The 21,240-nt window shown below is 47.9% G+C and overlaps 1 long non-coding RNA gene across 1 annotated transcript in view; it reads right to left on the bottom strand.

The window, feature by feature from the left end:
* LOC309547707 overlaps positions 1 to 21,240 on the bottom strand; it is a 58,592-nt gene that overhangs the window by 8,875 nt on the left and 28,477 nt on the right. The window contains exon 2 of the long non-coding RNA XR_014224979.1: positions 7,505 to 7,694. This is a non-coding gene — a long non-coding RNA (uncharacterized lncRNA). The remainder of the gene's footprint in view (positions 1 to 7,504; positions 7,695 to 21,240) is intronic.

Genomic DNA, 21,240 nt, shown 5'->3' with positions numbered 1-21,240 from the left:
CACAAGACCAGGGAACCCCTGGTTTCCCGGCTCAGCCGAATCGGATTGCCCAGATAATTTGGATTTCAACAGCATAGCCCTCTGGAGGGAACTCGTACGGAACTATGCAAACGGAATTGCCTCGAAGGTAGACCCTATCAGACCCAGCACTCTCACGCGAGTACGGAGGAGAACTCCTGCGGGATAGCAACAAATAAATTGCAGCATGCAACTTCTGAACATTGTCCAGAGGAAGAAACACTCTGGCTAAAGCTGAATGCAGAATCAGACCCAGATAATAAATATTACTGGATCAAATCAGAGCAGACTTCTGGTAGATTAGAAGCCAACTGAACTCCTTCAAAGTCTGGATAGTGATCTCCACGCTATCCATCAAAGCAGAGGGCGACTCCGGTCGCAAGAGGAGGTTGTCCAAGTAACCCAGCAATTCCCCCGCTCACGTAGAAATGCCAGAACGTTGGAAGGAAAGAACCTTTACAGAGGGCAAGAACGAAACTATCTTTTAGCCAGACAGAATTAATTGTGAACCCATTTGTCGTGCACCAGGAAGGTGCATGGGCCTGGAAACAAATGATGCCGCCCCCCCCCCACCCCAGGTATCGGTGAGGGCACACCTTTATCCTAAATGGGCCATGTCCGCGGGTCTAAAGAATTACACTCTTGGCTTACCAGACAAGGGCCACTTGGTACCTCCTGAGGAGGGTTTGAAAGCTTTTGAACCCTTGTCAATGGACCCGGAGGAATGAAAAAAAAGTTTGTGTGTAAGTAAGAAGGGCCGCGTCTGCGGCGAGGCTCTTTCCCCTTCCCAGACTGCGGAAGAAAGGTGCCCCCCCCCCCCCCCCGAGACTCTTAATGTCATCCAGGGTAGCCCTAAACAGGTGATCGACTAGAAAGGGCAAATCAGTTAAGAGCTTTTTTTTTTTAGAGGTTTGGCCTGCAGACCAACACTTAACCCACAACACACGCCTAAGCACCACTGCTGAAACAAATTGCTTAGAAATCAAGGGTGCCAAGTCCAGAGAGGCATCGCAGACAAATTGCACCCCAAGACCAACTGGTCGTCCAACTCAACAAAAGCAGGGGGAATCTACTCTCCCCCCAGATCATGGCGCAAAAGTTCAGTTAGAGTTTGTGAAACCAGGGCAATGGCCATGAACGGCCGAAGCGCCGGACCGGCAATAGTAAACATATTAGGGGCACCAGACTCCGCTTTTCTGCTAGCCAGATCTTCAAAGGCCCGGGATTCCTCTACCGGCAGGGTGCCATATTTATCCTGGAGACATAAGGGTCCACCACGGGTGGGACAGTCCAATTCTACAGAAAGGTATCCTCATCGCAAAGCATTTAGGAACCACAAAGGGACATTTTGGACACTCACATCCCTTGTAGACAAACTTGTAAAAATAGGAGGGATAAGGGAACACTTTTGCTGTGTGAGATGGCTTGTGAGTGCCAAAAGGAACGGCTACCTCCACAACCGCCACAGATGCATCCTCCATCTTTAAAGTCTCCTACACGGATGTTATCAGTGCGTCAACCAGCGGCATTTTGTTCTCCACTGCAGCTGTCGAGGAATCATCCTGCTAGATCAGCGAGCGTGGCTAGAAGCCCTGCAGGAAGGGTCACTTCCGTGGCAGGCTGAGCAAGATTCAGGACATAATGAGAGATGGAGCAGAGGAGGGCAGGGGTGCTATCTGCTAGCCTGGCGCCCAATAACCACCTCTCCTAGGGAAACAAAGGACTTGAGGAACCCTGTGAGTGCATCAATGGAAACCAGGGACTCAGCTGCCTCTGATAAGGGGTCAGGTGGGTTAACATGCTCCTGAGACTCCATGAGTGACAAGGGAGAACCCACCAGCCAAACGTATCCAGCACCGCTAAAGGACTTGGCCACCTGAGGCACTGTACCCACACTATCATAGGGGTACCGAAAGGCAAAGCACCCTGCAACCTGAAGCAGAGAGACGGAGGGACCCACCAAGACTCATCACCCCACTGGAGTAGCGCTGCTCTACACCAGAGATAGAAAGGGATCCAAGTGCGGCACCCAGGGAAAAAGGAAATCCAGGAGTCAACACTAGGGAAAAGGGAGGGGGCCCTCACAGCCATAGTAGCCACCCCAGGGGCTCCACTGTCATGGCCGCAGCTCCTGTGCACGCCGGATAAACCAAAAATGGTTGCCGGAATACACAAACAAGGCCACAAGGAAACACTCAGAGGCCTCAAAATATTTGCACCTACCACTGCAATATGGCCACCACACGTGGTGCACACGAGGCTCCCATGGACCAAGAGAAAAACCTTGGAGCCTAGGACACAAATCTGCAGCGGGAGGGGGACGCGGGTAGCAAGACCAATACACTGGCAACGCCCAACCCCATCAGGGAAGTCCATCCCACTGGTGGCTTTCCGCCTGCCCCCCACCTAATACTGTGCTGCACACTTCAGCCCACATCTACCACCTTTCCAACGTGCTACTGGGGCGGGGCAAGGGGGGACACAAAAAGACCACACAAAACAGAGGGGGAGAGGAGGAAAGGAGGGAAACCCGCAGGTCCGACCATCCCAGGGGGGAGTGCCAGAGTCCACCACTCACAGCATCCAGGGGAAGAGGTGGGACATCTTACCATAACATGAAACCAGACAGACACCACTCTAGACAGAACCTCCTGCTACCTGAAATGGCAGGGGTCTGTTTGCAAAACAGGCCAAGACCTGGTCGTAAGCGACCACGTAAGACGTTTAACTTGCAGGCTAGCACCCATCCAGCGGGAATATGCTGTTGCCGACCCAGCGAGGAGCTCTGGTCTGGACACTCTCGCTGGCCAGACTCGGGGGGGGCCACTGGATCTAGCTATCCAGCCCGTTTCCCAGCCCGGCAGTTAATTGTAGATCTCACATAAAAAAAAAAAAAAAAGAGACCAAATGCTATTTAAAAAGAAAAAAATTGCCAGAACCAAAAGGGGGCTAGGTCATTACTGCTGACTAGGCAAAAAACTGAAGGCCTATAGCAGGAAGAGGGATGTATACCAGCTAAGTGTTGTTTTTTTTTTTTTTTTTGCCTAGAGTCCCACTCCTGTAGGGTGAGATATGACCCAACGGTTCTGAATATATAACGCTGTGTCTGTCAATGAACTAAAGAGAAATTAATACTGTCATTCTAAAAAAAATGCTTGGCCACAGCTGTACAAAGCGGTAGCCTCTGGTGGTCTGTGGAGAGACCTCCCTGGGAATCCCTCTCTTTCTGCTGGGCAGCACGGGGATGGTCTCTCTCCAGCCTAGTACCTTGGGAGCCTCAGGAGCATGCTACCCCCTCCCTCAATATACTGGGTGTAAATCGGCTTGATGAAGAGGAAAGTTTATGATTCACAGGAGCACTAGCAATAATGCTCAGCTGTTTCCTGCTCAGTGACACAAATATCCTGAGTGTAAGTTCAGATTAAAAATAAACAGTAAAAATACAAGTATTTACATTTATTTTTACATTTACTAACACACTGCTTACATAGCACAAATAGGGCCTGGTCACACCAGCAAACCACACTGAACGCACAGCTGCTGGTGTGCACTAAAAGACACAGTACCAATGCACCAATCCCAGTGAATTGCATTGGTTTACTTCCTTTTTTTTTACAGAACTTTAATGAAATATAGTACTATTCACCACAGCACCATTGGGGTATGGTGGCTTGCATTGCGTTGAGCTGAAAAATGAATTACTGCAAACAAAACTGCAGTGTGACAAGACACCCCTGTCAACGAGGCATTGTTCCTTGTCTAAGCTTACTGTCTGCTATGGAAATAGCTGACGGCATAGCCCCAAGGCATCTGGTGTAAATAGACCCACAGGGAATTGTTAAAGATGCACTCATAGAAATTCAAAATGAAATCTAGTGCAGAAAAGCATGTTAAAATGGGAGTAAATGTTATATAAATGTAAATTTTTCGTAAGCCCAGCTGGTCAGTGCTATACTGGACGGTATTATCAAGAACCTCACAGGTGGCAAAAGTACCACGTAGGAAGACAGGAACAAACTTCATGGTTTACAAGGGTATTTTTTTTACCCCCTGGGTCTGCGACAAAGGGCTCCCAATGTCCCTGGTCCCAGAAGCCCGCTAAGCCTGCGGATAAGTCCTCCTCAGCATGAAGGTTTGCTCCTGCCCTCATTCCCAGGGTGGAGAGAATGCCTTCATTTTTTTCTGAGGTCGTGGACTTGCTTCGTTCCCAAGTGAGGCCACAAAATTATTCTTTCAGGTTACAAAATAGAATTCCATTCCTTTTTGCCGGATAAGTTATTTCCATCCAATCTGCGGCTCTCACGGAACGCTCTGCGGGCCCTGTACAAGGCTGTGCTGGACTCTCTCCAAGGAGTGATTGTTTCCCTGCTCGAGTCAAAGAGGTTCAGGGGGGTTTTACTCGAAACCGATTCACAGATCTCAAAACAGACAGGGTTCGCCCGATCATGGACCTAAAGGACCTGAATGCCTTCATCTGGGTTTATATTTCAAAATGGAGTCCATTAGCTCAGTGGTGATGTCTCTTCACCAGGGGAAACTTTACTGGCGCCTATAGACATCAGAGATGCTTACCTGAACATTTCAATCTGCGAGGGACATCACCTTTGCCTGTGCTTTGCTATTGGGGACGCACAATTTGTAGCGCTACCTTTTGGCCTGGCCTCCCCTACATGAGTATTTACGCATAAAGAAAGAAGGGTGCCAGGTCATAACAGTAGGTGCTAAAACCAATCCTTTAATACTGAACACATACATAAAAATGAGCAAAGCTTAATGTGGTAACAGGCAACATCAGGAGGCGTGAAATACCCAAAGGTTGGTGAACAGGAGGGTGACAAGGGACCCATGGTGACAGTGCTGCCAATGATCAGGAGCGGAGAACAATGAAACAAGGAGCAGTGTCCCTCCGCACCTCCCCCAAAGGCATCAGCAACACAGCGACGGCAGCCGGAGAGAGGACGTCACCCCGAGTATTTACCATGGTCCTGGCCTTGCTGAGATAACGAGGGAACGTTGTGATCGGCTATCTGGATGACTTGCGGGGACCAGTTTGTCCCTGTGGGACCGTGTGGTGATCACCTTGAATTCCCTTCAGGGCTTCAGCTGGATCTGCAACCTTAGTAAATCCGCGTTGGTCCCATCCAAATGCCTGCAGTATCTGGGACTGATCCTCGATTCAGAGCAGGCCAAGGTGTTGCTCCCGTCAGACAAACTACAGAAGCCCTGGTCAGCAGTCTGGCAGCTCTTGGCTTGCAAGCGTACCTCCCTGAGTTCTTGCATGCAGGTTTTGGGTCAGATTGTGGCTACTTTCAAAGTGGTTCCTTGTGCCCAGTTGTATAGAACACCGCAGAAGGAAATCTTATCCAAGTGGAACAGATTTCTGCTGTGCATGCTAATTTTCCCGGACCCGTCGCAATGGTTTCTGTCCTCTGGTGGCTGAGGGCACCGACTTCACGAAAAAGGTGAACTGTGGTGACGACGGATGCTAGCCTGTTGGGGCGTCTTGGGATCGGAAGATTAAAAAGTTGCTGACTCATTGGACGGATCGGAGGAGGTGGCTCAACATTCCTTGGGCGTGATTCGTCTGTACCTTTAGGTGACGGCTGCTTTTTGGAGGTGCGATACTCTTCTGCTCACGGATGGTCCAAAGAAAAGCCTGGTGGCCTCTTCTGCCACCATTTTCCTTTAGATTCGGCAGATGATTATGCAAGCTTATGCCATTAAGGGGCAGGAACCCCCCTTCCCTGTTACAGGGCACTCCACCAAGGCGAATTAGCACCTCCTGTGCATTCCGAGATCAGGCGTCTGTTTGACAAGTTTGCAAAGTGGCGACCTGGCTGTTTGTGCACACGTTTACTAAGTTCTTTAAAGTTGATGTATTTGCATCTTCCGATGCTAGTTTTGGTCACAAAGTTTTGCAGATGGCTGTTTGGGATTCCTGGACTCCTCTTGGGCTGGTTCGGTGTGTCGGTATGTTCCCCTGGGGTTTTTCTCCATTCGTTGATTTGTCAACCCCTCATTTTGGCACTGCCTATGGACATCACCTGTTTGGTCATGGATAAAGCAGCAGCTGTGTCAGTCACAAGAACATAGGAGAAAGGGGATTTTTTGTTACCAAAAAATGCCTCTTAGTTCATATACAGACACAGCACACACCCCTCTATGGAGTTTTTCTCCGACACTGCGTGTGACGGACTGGAGGCCTATAGCATAAAGTGGGTTTCATACCCAAAAGATGAATGCCCATAAGAGGTGCCGAGTTGATTTTCTGCATTTTGTCCTACTCCTGTAGGTGGATACATAAAACCATTTTTGGTTATGGATAAAGAAACAGCTGTGTCCGTCAATGAACTCTGGGAAAGGGATTTCACAGTAAGTAACAAGAAATCAAGTTTTACCAATTGCAAGCTTCCCATTTCCTCGCTTTAGCACTAACCCCCTTTTTGTGTTTTCACTAGAGTGGTTTTAGTCTGGGGGACAATGTTAACAAAAACAAATTTAAAGTGGTTAAAGGTTTATTTTAAGAAACGAAAAAAAAAAAAAAAAATTATAAAAAACACAACAACCAAGACCATGACATACTTACCTGCTTTGTTCAGTGGTTTTGCAGACAAAAGCCCCGAACCACCTCTTCTTAGGTCCCCCGCCGACGCTACTGTCACCTCTCCCTTGACCGATTCCACAAATAGCACTGACCCCTGCACTCTCCTTATTGGCTCTCTGTGATTGACAGCAGTGCGAGTCAATGGCTCCTGCTGCTGTGTCTCATACAATGAGAGAGAGACTGCGGAAAGCCTAACCTCCCGTGCATATCGCTGGATCAAGAGGGGCTTAGGGTGAGTATTGTGGAGGAGGGGCAGCACACATAAGGTTGCCTTTAGGTAAAAAACCTTCTGCCTTTACAACCACTTTAAGGATCTGGCTTTTACCCTTGTAGAGTCTATATAGTTCAGGCATCTTCTAGGCATGTCTATGCTATCTTTAAAAGAGGAACTATTGCTGACAAGGCTCCTGAAAATATGTCCTTCCTCCTAAAGAAACTGTAAGGTAAAGTCACTGGGGTTAGCTGTCCGCTTTCTTTCAACAAGGCTGCAATCCTCATTGGGCAACAATTTACAGGATTAACAACCAATTTATACAGTGTTTCCCTTAATCATGAACACATCAATAACTCAAAAATTTGAAGAAAAATATATGCCCAACATAGCATACTTTTTTTTTTTGGCGCAAGATCTAGGGATAGCATTCTTATACTTGCCTCGTTGCTTGGTGTCATTGGCCCACAATGAGCATGTGTAATATCAGATAACCCGCACATTTAACATACGTGTCCAGCTTATTGACTCACTAAACAGGGAGTCAACAATGATAATGTAAGCCATCCCTGGATCTTGCAAGGTCACAAACATGCCAGTATCTCTATACTCACAGAATCCTTTTACATAATTCAGAAATGTTATGTTATCAAATACATACCAAAACCTACCTTGTTACAATGAATATCTCAGAGTTTCCGTGGTCAAGCAGGAAAAGTGTAATACGTGAAATATCTTCAACCCGATATCTGGCTGGGCCACAAGGTATCTGAATGTATTTAGTTTCTATTGGAATCAGCTCAGTAATCCTTCCACGGTACCAGGATTGGCGCTTTACACTTTGAAAAGCTAAAATTTCTCCTATTTACAACACAACAGATTTAGTGTTATTTTTAAGTTAAATTCTAGCTAATTACCTAGGTTAAAGAGCATTTAGGTTATAGAGAATCTACCACTTTGTCCTTTCATTCACTTTGTCCAAAAGAGATTGAATTGTGTGAGAACAAATACCGTAGTAGACCATGATTTTCTATAAATGAAGCACTGTATTTATGCCCAAGTACTGTTAGGACTGTATTTTTAAAATATATGGGTTTGGGACAAATTAATCTCCTTCAAATGATTGCTTTCCCACTGTGTTTAGACAAGTTCCATACAGTTAAGAAGCCCCTATATAAATACCTTTTTTATTCTTCTTTTCAAGCAATCACATGACCTTATGAACTTCTGGCTTTTTTTTTTTATAGCCAGGTGAACCAGACAATGGGGCTGAATTACAGAAATTTGTGACATCACCTGCTAGCTTCAAAGTGTAACTCCAATTTATTGACAAAAAAAAACATTCCCCTATGGGTTATCTATGTACATTATAATGATTTTATCAAACTTTGTTGCAGATTCCTACCTTTTGTTATTCTGAAGAAAAAAAGATTTTTGTAAGAGCTTACCGTAAAATCTTTTTCTCTGATGTCCATCGACAGACGCAGACTCATCTCTATGAAATGAGTAGGTTTATGCTCCTCCCATCAGGAGCAGTATAGGAAGGAAATTTAAAAGTACACACCCACGGTGATGTCCCTTCAAGCATAACCACCACTGCACAACCCCGCACGTCAGTTTTAAGCAATGTAGACAAAAGAACCAACCCCAGAGGGGTGGGTGCTGCATCTGCCGATGGACATCAGAGAAAGAATTTACGGTAAGATCTTACAAAAAACTGAATTTTTGTAAAATCTTACAGTAAAATTCCTTTCTCTAAATCCTCCGATAGTCGCCGCCCATTCACACAGTCTTCACTAATTGGGATGTCCCAAAGCAGTGTAGACATGAGGGGTGGGCAACGCAACCGTCAGAAAGGCAACGTAGTACCCACATCAGAGAAAGGAACCTTACATGAACAGAAAGGCAACCTTCTGGGTAACAAAAAAGGGCTCAACAGGAGTGACAACCCAGGAAAACAAATAACCAAGGTGAAAACAACCCCAACAGCCAGGGACCCGTACAAAACCAGAGTTCCCTATGGCACTGCCGCACAGAGAACTTTGCGGCCAAAGGAGGCATCAGCTGATGCCAGAACATCAATTTTATAGAATTTGGAAAAGGTGTGCACCGACGACCAAGTCGCAGCCTTGCACACCTAGGTCACCGAAGCCTGATGCCGGAAGGCCCAGGACGCACTCCACGACCTGGAAGAATGCGCCTTGACAGGGAAGGGAGGAACCCGTTCCCGCAACGAATAGCCTTGTACAATGGTCTGTCTTATCCATTTGGCAATGGTTGCCGCAGACGCAGCCATACCCTTCCGAAGTCCCTCAGGAAGGACAAAGAGAGAATCCGATATCCAAAAGGATTCAGTCGACGACAGGTAAACCCTGATCGCCCTGACAACATCCAAAGAATGCAAGGCAACCTCTTTTGGATGCTTAGGGTTCACACAAAGCAAAGGTAAAACAATGTCCTCATTCAGGTGAAAATCCGAAACCACCTTTAGCAGAAAGGACGGATTAGGTCGCAAGACCACCTTATCCCTATGAACCACCAGGTAAGGGGAACGGCAAGACGCCGCCAACTCCGATACTCTGCGAGCAGAAGTGATCGCTACGAGGAATGCAACCTTAGATAGCATAGGTAACTAAATTTCCCTGATGTTTTCAAACGGGGAACGCTGCAACACGGACAGAACCAAGTTCAAGTCCCATGGAGGTAAGGGCTCCCTTCTAGGAGGGGCCAAGTGACGCACACCTTGAATAAACGTGCGAATCAAGGAATTAGACGCCACAGGGAGCTGGAAAAGAATAGCCAGTGCAGAGACCTGGCCATTAATCGTGGCCAACGCAAGGCGCTGGTCCACACCAGACTGGAGGAAAGCCAACACCCTCGCCACTGAGTAGGAACGAGGAGAGAAACCCCTGGGCTCACACCAGGCAAAATAAGCTTTCCATGTACGGTAATAAATCTTACCAGAAGAGGCTTTTCTAGCCTTGATCAAAGTAGGAATGACCTCTGTCTCTCAGGACCTGGCTTTAAACAGCCAGGCCGTTAAAGCCAGTGACTGTAAAGCAGGATGGAAGATCGGTCCCTGAGATAGTAGATGATCTCGCATTGGCAGTCGCCACGGAGGCTCTACGGCCAGGTGAATGATGTCCGCATACCAGGACCGGCGAGGCCAGTCCGGCGCTACTAGAATCACCAGTGATTGTTCCGAGGCCAACCTGCAAAGAACCCTGGACAACAACTGAATCGGAGGAAAGGTATATATCAGTTGATACTGATGCCAAGGCACCACCAGTGCATCCGAGGCGTCTGCCAGAGGATCGAACGTTCTTGCCACGAACCTTTCCACCTTGTGGTTTAGCCGATACGCGAACAGATCCACATCCGGGGATCCCAACTTCGCACACAGCATCTGAAACACCTCTGGGTGTAGGAACCACTTCCCCTGATCCAGGGTCTGGCGGCTCAGATAGTCGGCCTGCCAATTCTCCACACCCGGAATGTGAGACAGGATACCGGTCACCTCCTGGGCCATCTGGGCACTCCTGGTGCCCCATTGGTTATTGATGTAAGCCACCGCAGTGGCATTGTCCGTCTGCACCCATACAGGACGGACCTGAAGACAATCGGACCATTGGATCAGGCACAACCTGATCGCTCTTAATTTCAAAATGTTTATCGGGAGGGAGGATTCCTCCACCGACCAAGTGCCATGGGCAGACAGGTTGCCCAGAAGGCCACCCAAGCCCTACAGGCTGGCATCCGTGGTTATCACCTTCCACAGAATTGGCCGGAAGGATTTTCCGTCCGACACAGCCAGGGACTGAAGCCGCCACAATAGATCCATTCTGGTCTGGTGACTCAGAGACACCATCATGTCCAAGGACTGAGGCAGTCTGTCCCACCTGGCGAGGATCTCCGCTTGGAGAGCTCGCTTGTGAAACTGTGCAAATGGTATCGCCTCGAAGGCCGACACCATCAATCACAGGGACCGCATACAGGTCCGGAGTGACGAGGATTCGGTGTCCATGAGGGACCTGACCTCGTCCTGTAGGGTCCGGAGCTTGTCCTCCGATAAGAACACCTTTGCTTGAGCAGAGTCCAGAACCATTCCCAGATACGGGAGACGAACCGAAGGCGATGAGGTCGACTTCTGAATGTCGATCGTCCAACCGAACTCCTGGAGCGTCTGGACCGTAGTGGATAGATCGCGCAGCAGGCTCTGACTGGCACGCGATCTTAACAGGAGATCGTCCAGATAACCTAAGACCGCAATGCCCTGTGCCCGCAACAGGCCCAGAACAGGCACCAACACATTGGTAAACACCCTTGGAGCCGAAGCGAGACCGAAAGGTAACGCCACAAACTGGTAATGATCCTCCGCGATAGCGAATCGGAGGTACCTCTGATGACCGTCGAAAATGGGGATGTGCAGATACGCATCCTTCAGGTCTATAGAGGCCACGAACTCCCCCGGATTCAGGGAGGCCACCACCGAGCGGAGTGATTCCATGCGGAATTTTCCAACGCGCACAAAGCGGTTCAGAGCTTTTAAGTCCAGAATCGGATGCCCTTTGCCCTCCTTTCTGGGCACAGTGAACAGATTCGAATAAAACCCCCGAAACCTGTTCCAATGAGGCACCGGAACGACAACCCCCTGGGCGAGGAGATCCTGCACAGCCTAATGCAGGTTCTACAACCGCCCTGGGGTCAAATGAAGATTTGAGGGAAAGAATCTGTCTGCCGGCCGTGAAAGAAATTCGATCTTGTACACTGACCGAATGATTTCCTGAACCCACCTGTCCGTGATTCGGAGCAGCCAAGGTTGGAGGAAACCGCGCAAACGTCCCCCCACCCCTGAAAAAGGTGAGGGCACCCCTTCAGGTAGAGGCGGACCTGAGCCGCCGTCCCAGCTTGGCCGGATTTTTATTTGCCGAACCAGGGCTTTTTCTGGCCACCTTGGCCCTTGAAGGGTTTTCCCTTGTTCTGCGCCTTGAAGGCACGAAAGGACCTCTGATTAGCTTTAAAGGAGGAGCCCTGCTTACCGCGGTAAAATTTACCCTTAGGGTTCTGGGGAAGCAGAGTGCTCTTACCCCCCAGTGACTCCTTTAACCAATTCATTAAAGGGATTCCCCAAAAAGGCGAGACCCCGCATAGGGGATATCAGCCACCGTCTTCCTGGATTTCTGGTCAGCCGACCAGCTTTTTAACCAGATTAGTCGACGGTTAATCACTGCGACACTGGACAGGCGTAACGCCAAAGGGGCCTCATTTAGGGCCACGTCGCACAAATACATGACCCCTTGATAAATCTGATCCACCATCTCCACTGTAGTGGGGGTTGCAGAGTCAGCCACGAGGGTGCGTTTGAGGACCTTGGTCCAATCTGCAGCAGCCTGAGCCACCATTACAGAAGCAAAAATAGGCTTGAGCATGGAACCCCCCACCATGTAGGAATGTCGGGCAAGAGATTGTAGCCTCCTATCAGCAGGGTCCCTAAACACCGGAGAGTCCTCGGTGGTGACCAGAGTACCCTTGTTCAATTTGGCTACCGTGTGATCCACTTGAGGAGGCACACACCAGCGCGCAACCGTAGTAGCCGCAAAAGGGTAGAGAAGTTGAAACTTCTTAGGCACCACGAAGTTGTGTTTCAAATTACGCCATAGCTCATTCACCTTATGGTGAAAGTCTGCGGGGCAAGGAAAAACCTGTGCCGTCTTGTGGGTCTCCTGTGTGTACCAAATGAGGACACAACGCCCGGAGGAGTGGGCTCATCCTCCAAATGTAGTGTTTCCTTTACGTCAAAAATCAGCGCATCCATAGCTGCGCGTTGCTCAGGGGGGGGGGGGATCATCCACCCCTGCAACCTCCACCTCCCCCTCGGACTCTTGCGGGTCCTGAGAAGAGCGAGACCCTGAAAGGGTCACGCTACCTACCGCAATCATGTCACACTCGGAATCAGAAGAAAAATAAATCCTAGGCCTTTTTCTAGCAGCATGTTCAGTCATCAGCACATCCATTTTTGACACCAAAGTTGCCACAACAGCAGTCAAATTAGTCAGGGTAGAGGATTCAGAGGAACCTGAATCCCCCACCAGAGCTGGAGGGAATTTGCTGTCCTGGGATTCCTTAGCAGAAATAACTTTTTTTTTTCTTTTTGTACTGGCCCTTTAAGAGCGCCGCGGACCCCCGCAGCACACCGCTATAAGGACTGTGAGACACAGGGACAAAACTGACCAGGAAGATTGCATAAGTAGGAAAGGAAAGGAACAGCAGGACAGAACCCCCAAGTGTGTTACCAGCTCCTTCGGTCGGCTCTGTGAGAAAGAGGGAAGTGATGTCACCGCCGGAGGCTGCAGACCAAGGGAAAATGGATGCCTATTGAAACTAATGGGAGGCTTCGGCAAGATGGCCGCCGACATGTGCTCGGAACGATCGTTTGCCACACGCAAGATGGTGCCGCAAGGCGCCAAAATACACTACATAGCATCCAATGGGGTGACGGATGACACTGGACCTAAAACTCCACTGAACCCGCCAAGACAGCCTTTTTTGGGGCGGGGCAGGGGCAGGGGGAGGGGCAGGAGTCGACCATACAACACCCAATATGTACAACCGGACAGACAATTGTATCGGGAAAACATGGGCCCCGAAGAGGAGTACGGGCAGGAAGGAGGATACAGCTCCAAAAAAAGAAGGCGAGACTGGTAAATGAGGGGATATTTAATATCAGTAGTGTATCTTTAAGTAAAAAGGAACTTCACATTTTGGACCAAGGTCTGAAATGTGCCCCAAAAAGGCCAATTAATAAATTCAATACATACATTGATGTACATAAATACATCAGAAAAGTGAATTTAAAGAAACACTTTCTGAACAATCCCATTACATCAATCAGCAACAATAACAGAGGGATGGTAAATAGCGGTTTACGCAATAAATCTATTTATAACCCACCAGTGACTAATAATCACTGTGTGGAAGTTTTCAAAAGTCTAGTCCTGCGTGATCTTCAAACCCTGGAACCGGGATTTGGGGTCATTAAGAAGTACAGACATATACAGGAGGGACTAGATTCACTTGAATCTCGTAAAGAGATTATCATCCGTCCAGCTGACAAGGGCGGGGGAGTGGTTGTGATGGACAAGCAGTTTTACCACGATCAGATCATAACCATGTTAAGTGATACCGCAACTTACACCAAATTATCTAAAGACCCAACTGGTGATTTTGTGGGTGATCTGAAACGATTGGTACAATCGGGGTTTAGGGACGGGGTCCTAACAAAGAAGGAACGTAACTTCTTAACACCTAGTGCATGTCGAATCCCGATCCTATATACGCTGCCAAAAGTCCACAAGGACGCAACCAACCCTCCCCCACGACCCATTGTGAACGGGATTGGGTCAGTGAGTGCCAGACTGGGCCAATACCTGGACCAGTTTCTACAGAAGAGTGTGGTTCAGACGAAAGCTTTTCTGAAGGACACCACGGATCTTCTTCTCATGCTGGATGGTGTTGTACTTGGGGACGACTCGCCGGTCTTTCTCGTTACAGCCGACGTGTCGTCCCTGTACACCATCATCCAGCATGATGATGCTCTACTGTCCTTAAACTGGGCATTGAGTCAAAGGGACGACTTACCCCGGGAGCAAAAAGTGTTTATTGGTAGGGCTTTAGACTTCTGTCTAAGCCATAACTATTTTTGGCATCACAGTCAATTTTATAGCCAAAAAACGGGTGTTGCCATGGGCGCCAAATTTGCCCCAAGCCTGGCAAATTTGTTCATGTCGGAGTGGGAAGACAAGTTTGTCTTCAACCAGGTACGACATGAACTTAGGCTGTACAAACGTTTCATTGATGACATCATCTTCATCTGGCAAGGGGAAGAGGAAGATCTGGTAGCCTTCATGGAACACCTGAACACCAATAACAATAATATAAAATTAGAGTTCCATCATAGCCCTGATGAAATTAACTTCCTTGATGTCACTATTAGAAGAGAAAACAACAGATTAACTACGAAAGTATTCTTTAAAGTGACAGACAGGAATAGTTATTTGGCCATACAAAGTGGGCACCACCCTAACTGGCTCAGGAATATTCCCAGGGGTCAGTTTATCCGTGTGAGACGGAACTGTACCTCTGTTGATGACTACACTGAGCAAGCAACGGTTCTGAGGGACAGGTTTGTCGCCAAAGGTTATGATGAGAGTGATCTAAATAGAGAAATCACCACCATTAAAGATGCTCCTAGACCACTGAGACCTGTAGTCAAACCGGTTAGGATGGATGACGACCCCAAACAATGGAGCTTCTTGTCAGATTTTTCTAATGATTACAAGAAGGTCGAGGAAATCTTTAGACAACATTGGTCCATACTACAAATGGATAAAACGTTAGGCTCGGCTTTACCTGCTAAGCCATCGTTTATCTACAGACGAGCTCCTAATTTTGGGGATCAAATTGTCAAAAAAATACTGGATCCCCCCAGTGTCTCCTTCTTCCCGGACATGAGAGGGTTCTTCACCTGTGGTAGGTGTAGAGCCTGTTCATTTACGCCTACCAATTTCAGGAGGAGGGACTCTTTCACAGTTCGGGCCATAAACAAAACTTTCAAAATTAAAAATTTAATTACATGTGATACTACACATGTTGTTTACGGACTAATGTGCCCCTGTAACTTAGTTTATATTGGCCGCACTAAACGGGCTTTAAAAGTAAGAGTGGGTGAGCATATCACCAACATCTTAAAGGGGAAGCGCGAACACAATGTGCCCGCACACTTTCGCCAGTTCCACCAGAGGGACCCTAGAAGTCTTCACTTCTGGGGGATCGAACGTGTTACCCCGTCGTGGCGGGGGTCGAATTGGGTGAGGGAATTATCCAAATGTGAAACCAAGTGGATTTTCCTCACCCAGGCCCTCGCACCGACGGGGTTAAACATTGAACTGGATTTGAATTGCTTTATTAGCGATTCTTAACTTTTCTTCCCCTACTATCGTTACAGCCTGTTTAGTGAGGCTTGATCATTTGTTTTTTGTTTTATTTATTATGGCATTTCTTTCAGCTGCAATGTCTCTAATTAATATTGTTTTACGGTATTTTGGTATTTATATGTATTGAAATGGGTATTGTAATACTATTTATGTATAACATTCTTAGTTACGATATGTGTGGATTGTCCAGTGTATATGCAGATTGTTACTGGTAACATTCTACAGGTTCATATCGGCAAGGAGCGGTTTTGCACTGCAACCATTCCTTTTTTATCTTTTTATATTTTAATTTTTTTTGGCGCACAGCCTAGGGTTAAAATTGTTTTTATTATCGCTTAACTTTATGCATAAAAGTTTTTTGCAAAAAATTTTTTATTATCCATGGTGCCTAAGTAAATTGGTATCCTGCAAGGGACGTCTCTTTATTTGGTTATGTTGATGTCGGAAGTTCCGCGGCGTAGTGAGCTGGCTAAACTTCCGGTTTTTCACCTCGTTGCCGATTGGACGTAGAGCGTTCCAGCAGGGCTATTTAGATGCCGGATGTTGTCGTTCTGGTCACGCCTCCAGTTGAAGTCGGACATGACGAAACCGGTCGGGGCGTGACCAGACTACACATCCGACATCACGTGACGGTGAGGGACCTACCCGGAAGGTATAGGGCTGGCGTGGAGTGAGCCCGAGAACTGGACGAGTTAGGTTTCCTTCCACCGAGCATTATGTGGTTACATGCTTTCTGATCAGCCTATACATGTGAGTGCAACACATTTTTACTTTTAATAAAGCATTTTGTGGTTACGGTACTTCACTATGTGGGGCCATTTCTTTTTCTCCATGATATCCTGATACTGAGGGAGTGCGTGCAAGGATTTGTTATGAAGCAGTGGTGAACAGGTTCTGGCTCTATATCCATCTAACATTTCTGCGCAGTCTGCTCTTGTGTGAGAACACCTGAGCATTGAGTTCTGGTGAGTGGCCAATCCTACTATTTTGTGGTGTGACACCTGGTGGTGGATGGTGACCTAGCAATCCAACTCATTTCACTTACCCTTGGATTTCATGGACTAAATGGACATTAGTTCTTCTCCTTTTTTGATTACTTTTTTGAAATGTTTGTTTAGCAATATTCTTCATAGCTTGCTTACAACATCTTGAGTCACTTATAGTTGATCTCGTGCGCTACTCTTTTTCCATTTATACACTACATAGCATGCTGTATAAGCGCCCATAGTGAAGCCAGACATGCTGCCCACACTTAAAATGGCGGACCGGCGGTATTTAACCCCGCAGCGGTCGCCGCATGTGTCTGTACCTCCAAGCACCCTAAAGTGACATTAGGAGAGGGACCCCCAAAACCCCACACAGCGCTGCTGTGAGAGAATAAAACCCCCGCAGGGACCGGGACCAGGGAGCCCAAAACGAACAGACATAGGGGACACCACAGACACACAGGACTTCCGACCCCAGACAGAGGCCCCACACAGAGTGTACTTGCCTGTACCCGATGGCATGGGGTGCCTCATATCAAACGGGAAACCGCCCACCCTCAGATGGCAGGGGAGTGCCGCTAGCAAGAAACGCAGGACACTAGTAGTGCACGGACGAACCTATGCTGTGTCCAGTGAGGTAGCCACCTCACAGGCTGCATCCCTGAGGACAGGGATGGGTCTTTTGCGAGGCCAGGGCGAACACATAGCCTGCGAAACGCTTGATGGCAGGCTGGGATTCCATCTGACCCTCTGTCCTGGAGAATCAGGACGGTCAGTCCGATTCCCAGCTCCGCAAAGGTCGTCTTCATCCGAAGATCCAACTAACTAGCGCTCATAAAATAAACAGCTAGCAATGTAAAGAAAAATTACATTTTCAGAAAATAAATCATAAAAGAAAAGAAGAAGGTTGAGACTATAGCCTCAGCACAGGGAAGCCTATCCACTCCTAAGCTAGGCAGAAGACAAACTGAGTTGAGATGGCTATTGCAGGGGGGTATTGGACTAGAAGGACAGCCCCCATGGGTGTGACTATGTAGATGAATTGTTCTTTTACAAGTCTTAGAGAGGAAGCAATACCCCATTAGTGATGACTGTGTGAATGGGCGGCGACTGTCGGAGGACGTAAGAGAAATCTTATTTTCACAATCGTCCATCAACAGACACAGCCTAATCTCCATGAGCTGAGTGGGACGTCCCAAAGCAGTATATTCATGAGGGTTGGGAAAAACGCAAACAGACAGTAACGTCAACTCCAAGAGGCTCAACGTAGCCAACCGGGAGTTCACCCAGATAAAAGATCTCGAAGAGAAGTACAAACACTCTCTTCTGAAACCGCAGAATGCAAAACCTAGCGGTCAAAAGAAGCTTCCGAAGATGCCAACAAATCCAACTTGTAAAATTTTGTAAAGGTGTGCACAGACGACCAAGTTGCTGTTGCCTTACTAACTTGTACAACAGAGGCCTGATGGCGAAAGGTCCAAGAGGAATTCAGCACTCTAGTAGAATGCGCCTTCACAGGGAAAGAGGGAACCTGACCCTTGATTGAATAACCCTGAACAACCGTCTGCCTTATCCATTTCGAAATGGTCGCAGCAGACGCAGCCAAACCTTTGCGAGGACCATCCAAAAGGACAAAAAGAGTTTGACTTCCTGAAGTACTCAGTTACCGTCAGATAAACTCTTATCGCCCAAATCACATCCAGAGAGTGCAAGGCAACTTCCTTGAGATGTTTAGGCTTACAACATAAGAAAGGCAACACAAGTCCTTATTCAGGTAAAATCCAACATCACCTTAGGAAGAAAGGACGGAGTAGGTCGGAGGACAACTTTGTCCCTGTGGACCACTAAATGATGCCAACGACAAGACAACGTCACCAACTCAGAGAATGTGCGAGCGGAAGTGATAGCCACTAGGTAGACCACCTTCTGTGACAAAAAAAGCAGAGAAATCTTCCTAATATTCTCAAAAGGAGGCTTTTGAAGAACAAACAAATCCAGATTGAGATCCCATTGCGATAACAGGGATCTCCTTGTAGGGGACAGGTGACGACCCCCCTAAATGAAGGTACAAATAAAACTAGCCAGTCGACATTGGAAGTAAATAGCCAAGGCCAACACCTAGCACTTAATAGTGCTCAACGCCAGGCGCTGCTCAACCCCTTTTTGTAAAAAGGCCAAAACCCTAGCAATAGAAAACAAGCGAGGATGCAGCTGCAGCGATTCACACCAAGAAATGTACGATTTCCACGTACGATAATAGATCTTCCTAGATGTAGTTTTCCTGGCCTTCAAAAGGGTAGAAATCCTTTCCACAGTCAAGCTGTTAAAGCAAGTGACCGTAAAGCAGGATAGAACATCAATCCTTGAGACAACAGATCTTCCCGCAGAGGAAGTCTCCATGGAGGATCTACGACCAATTTCACAAGGGCTGCGTACCAAGACCGCCGAGGCCAGTCTGGTGCCACCAGAATGACTGAAATGCCTTCCAAAGCTACCCGGCGAAGAAACCTCGGCAGGAATACAAGTGGAGGGGGAAGGCATAAATCAGCCGATACTGGCTCCAAGGAGCCACCAGATCGTCTGCGGCGCTGGCCAGAGGATCCCGAGACCTGGCCACAAACCTCTGGACATTTCTGTTGAAGCGAGATGCAAACAGAACCACCTCTGGAGTCCCACACCGGGCACACAGGAGGTGAAACACCTCCGGATGAAGGGACCATTCCTCTTGATCCAACACCTGACGACTCAGGTAATCCGCTTGCCAATTCTCCACATCCGGGATGTGGACTGCGGTAAGAGCTGGAACATTGGCTTCCGCCCAAACCAGAATCTTGGCCACCTCCTTGGCCTCCAGGACACTGTAGGTGCCTACTTGAAGATTGATGTAAGCCACAGCCATAGCATTGTCCGACTGTATCTGAACCGGGGAACCGCATAGCCGACTCGTCCAGAGGACCAGGCAAAGCTTGATTGCTCTTAGCTCCAGAATGTTGATCGGCAAGGAATACTCTTCTGTCGCTTAAGTCCCTTGGGCACAGAGCTTCCGCAGCACTCGCCCCAGCCTGACAGGCTGGCGTCCATGGTGGCCACTGTCCACAACAGCGGCAGGAAGGACTTGCCCTGACACAAGGCAGGAGACCTGATCCACCAGGATAGAGCTCACTTCGTGAGATTATTCAAACAAATCTTATGGTCCAATGACAGAGGGTCCCTGTTTCATTTTGCCAGAATCTCTTTCTGCAGAGGCCAGGAATGAGACAGAGCAAACAGGACCACTTCGATGTTGTCACCATCAGACCCAGGGCCCTCATGTAGGCCCGCAGGGAGGGCTGATAGGATTCCCTCAGCAAACTGATCGCCCTTTGATACTTCTGAAGCTTTTCCAAAGGGAGAAAGACCCTCGCAAGAACGGAGTCGAGCGTTAGCCCCAGATAAGTGATCCATACGGATGGCGATCGAGCAGATTTCTTGAAAATGATCGTCCACCCGAATTCTTGAAGAGTCTAAACTTAATAGAGATGTTGTCCAACAGATCCTTATGAGAGTCTGCTCGCAAAAGGAGATCGTCCAGATATCCCAAAATTGAGATTCCTCTCTGACGCAACAAGGCCAGCACAGGGCCAGGACCTTGGTAAAAACTCTAGGAGCGGAGGCGAGACCAAAGCGTTAACGCCACAAATTAAAAATGCTCCTCTGCCATCGCAAAGCAGAGGATTCGCTGATATCCCTCGAATATGGGAACGTAGAGATGTGCATCCTTGAGATGGGAGGCCAGAAAATCCCCCTGATTCAAGGATGCCACCACCGACCGAATGGACTCCATTAGAAACTTCTGTACCCACAAAAAAGCGGTTCAGAGCCTTGAGATCCAGGATTGGACGCACCTTGCCCTCCTTTCGGGGCACAGTGAACAGGTTTGAATAGAAACCTTGAGAGCGTTCCTGCGGAGGAACCGGCGCGATCAATTCTTGAGCAAGGAGGTCGTGCACACCTTCCCGAAGATCTTTGAAATGCTCTGGAGACAGGTGGATATTTGACTGAAAAAACCTGTCCCCTGACCGGGACCAAAGACTGGATTTTTGTAAGAACTTACTGTAAAATCCTTTTCTCTGAAGTTTATCGACAGACGCAGCTCTTCCTATTCATAGACTCATAAGGGTATGCTCCTCCTTCTAGGGATAGACAGTAGGTGGAAAAAAAAAAAACTTCTCCACGCCTATGGGGGCTGTCCCAGCAGGCAAAACCCCTCAGGCTCCATTATTCTCTAAATAGTTTGGTTGCAAGCAGTGTTAGAAAAAAAAAAAAAAAACATAACTCAGAAGTAGAGGGGTGGGTGCTATGTCTGTCGAACGTCAGAGAAAGGGATTTTACGGTAAGTTCTTACAAAACTCCAGTTTTCTCTGTCGTTCTTCGACAGGCACAGCTCTT

The sequence above is a fragment of the Pelophylax lessonae genome, assembly GCF_965119305.1.
Source record: "Pelophylax lessonae genome assembly, chromosome: 2".
NCBI lineage: Eukaryota > Metazoa > Chordata > Amphibia > Anura > Ranidae > Pelophylax > Pelophylax lessonae.
The sequence above is the reverse complement of the archived record's forward strand: the minus strand, read 5'-3'. Positions and strand labels throughout refer to the sequence as shown.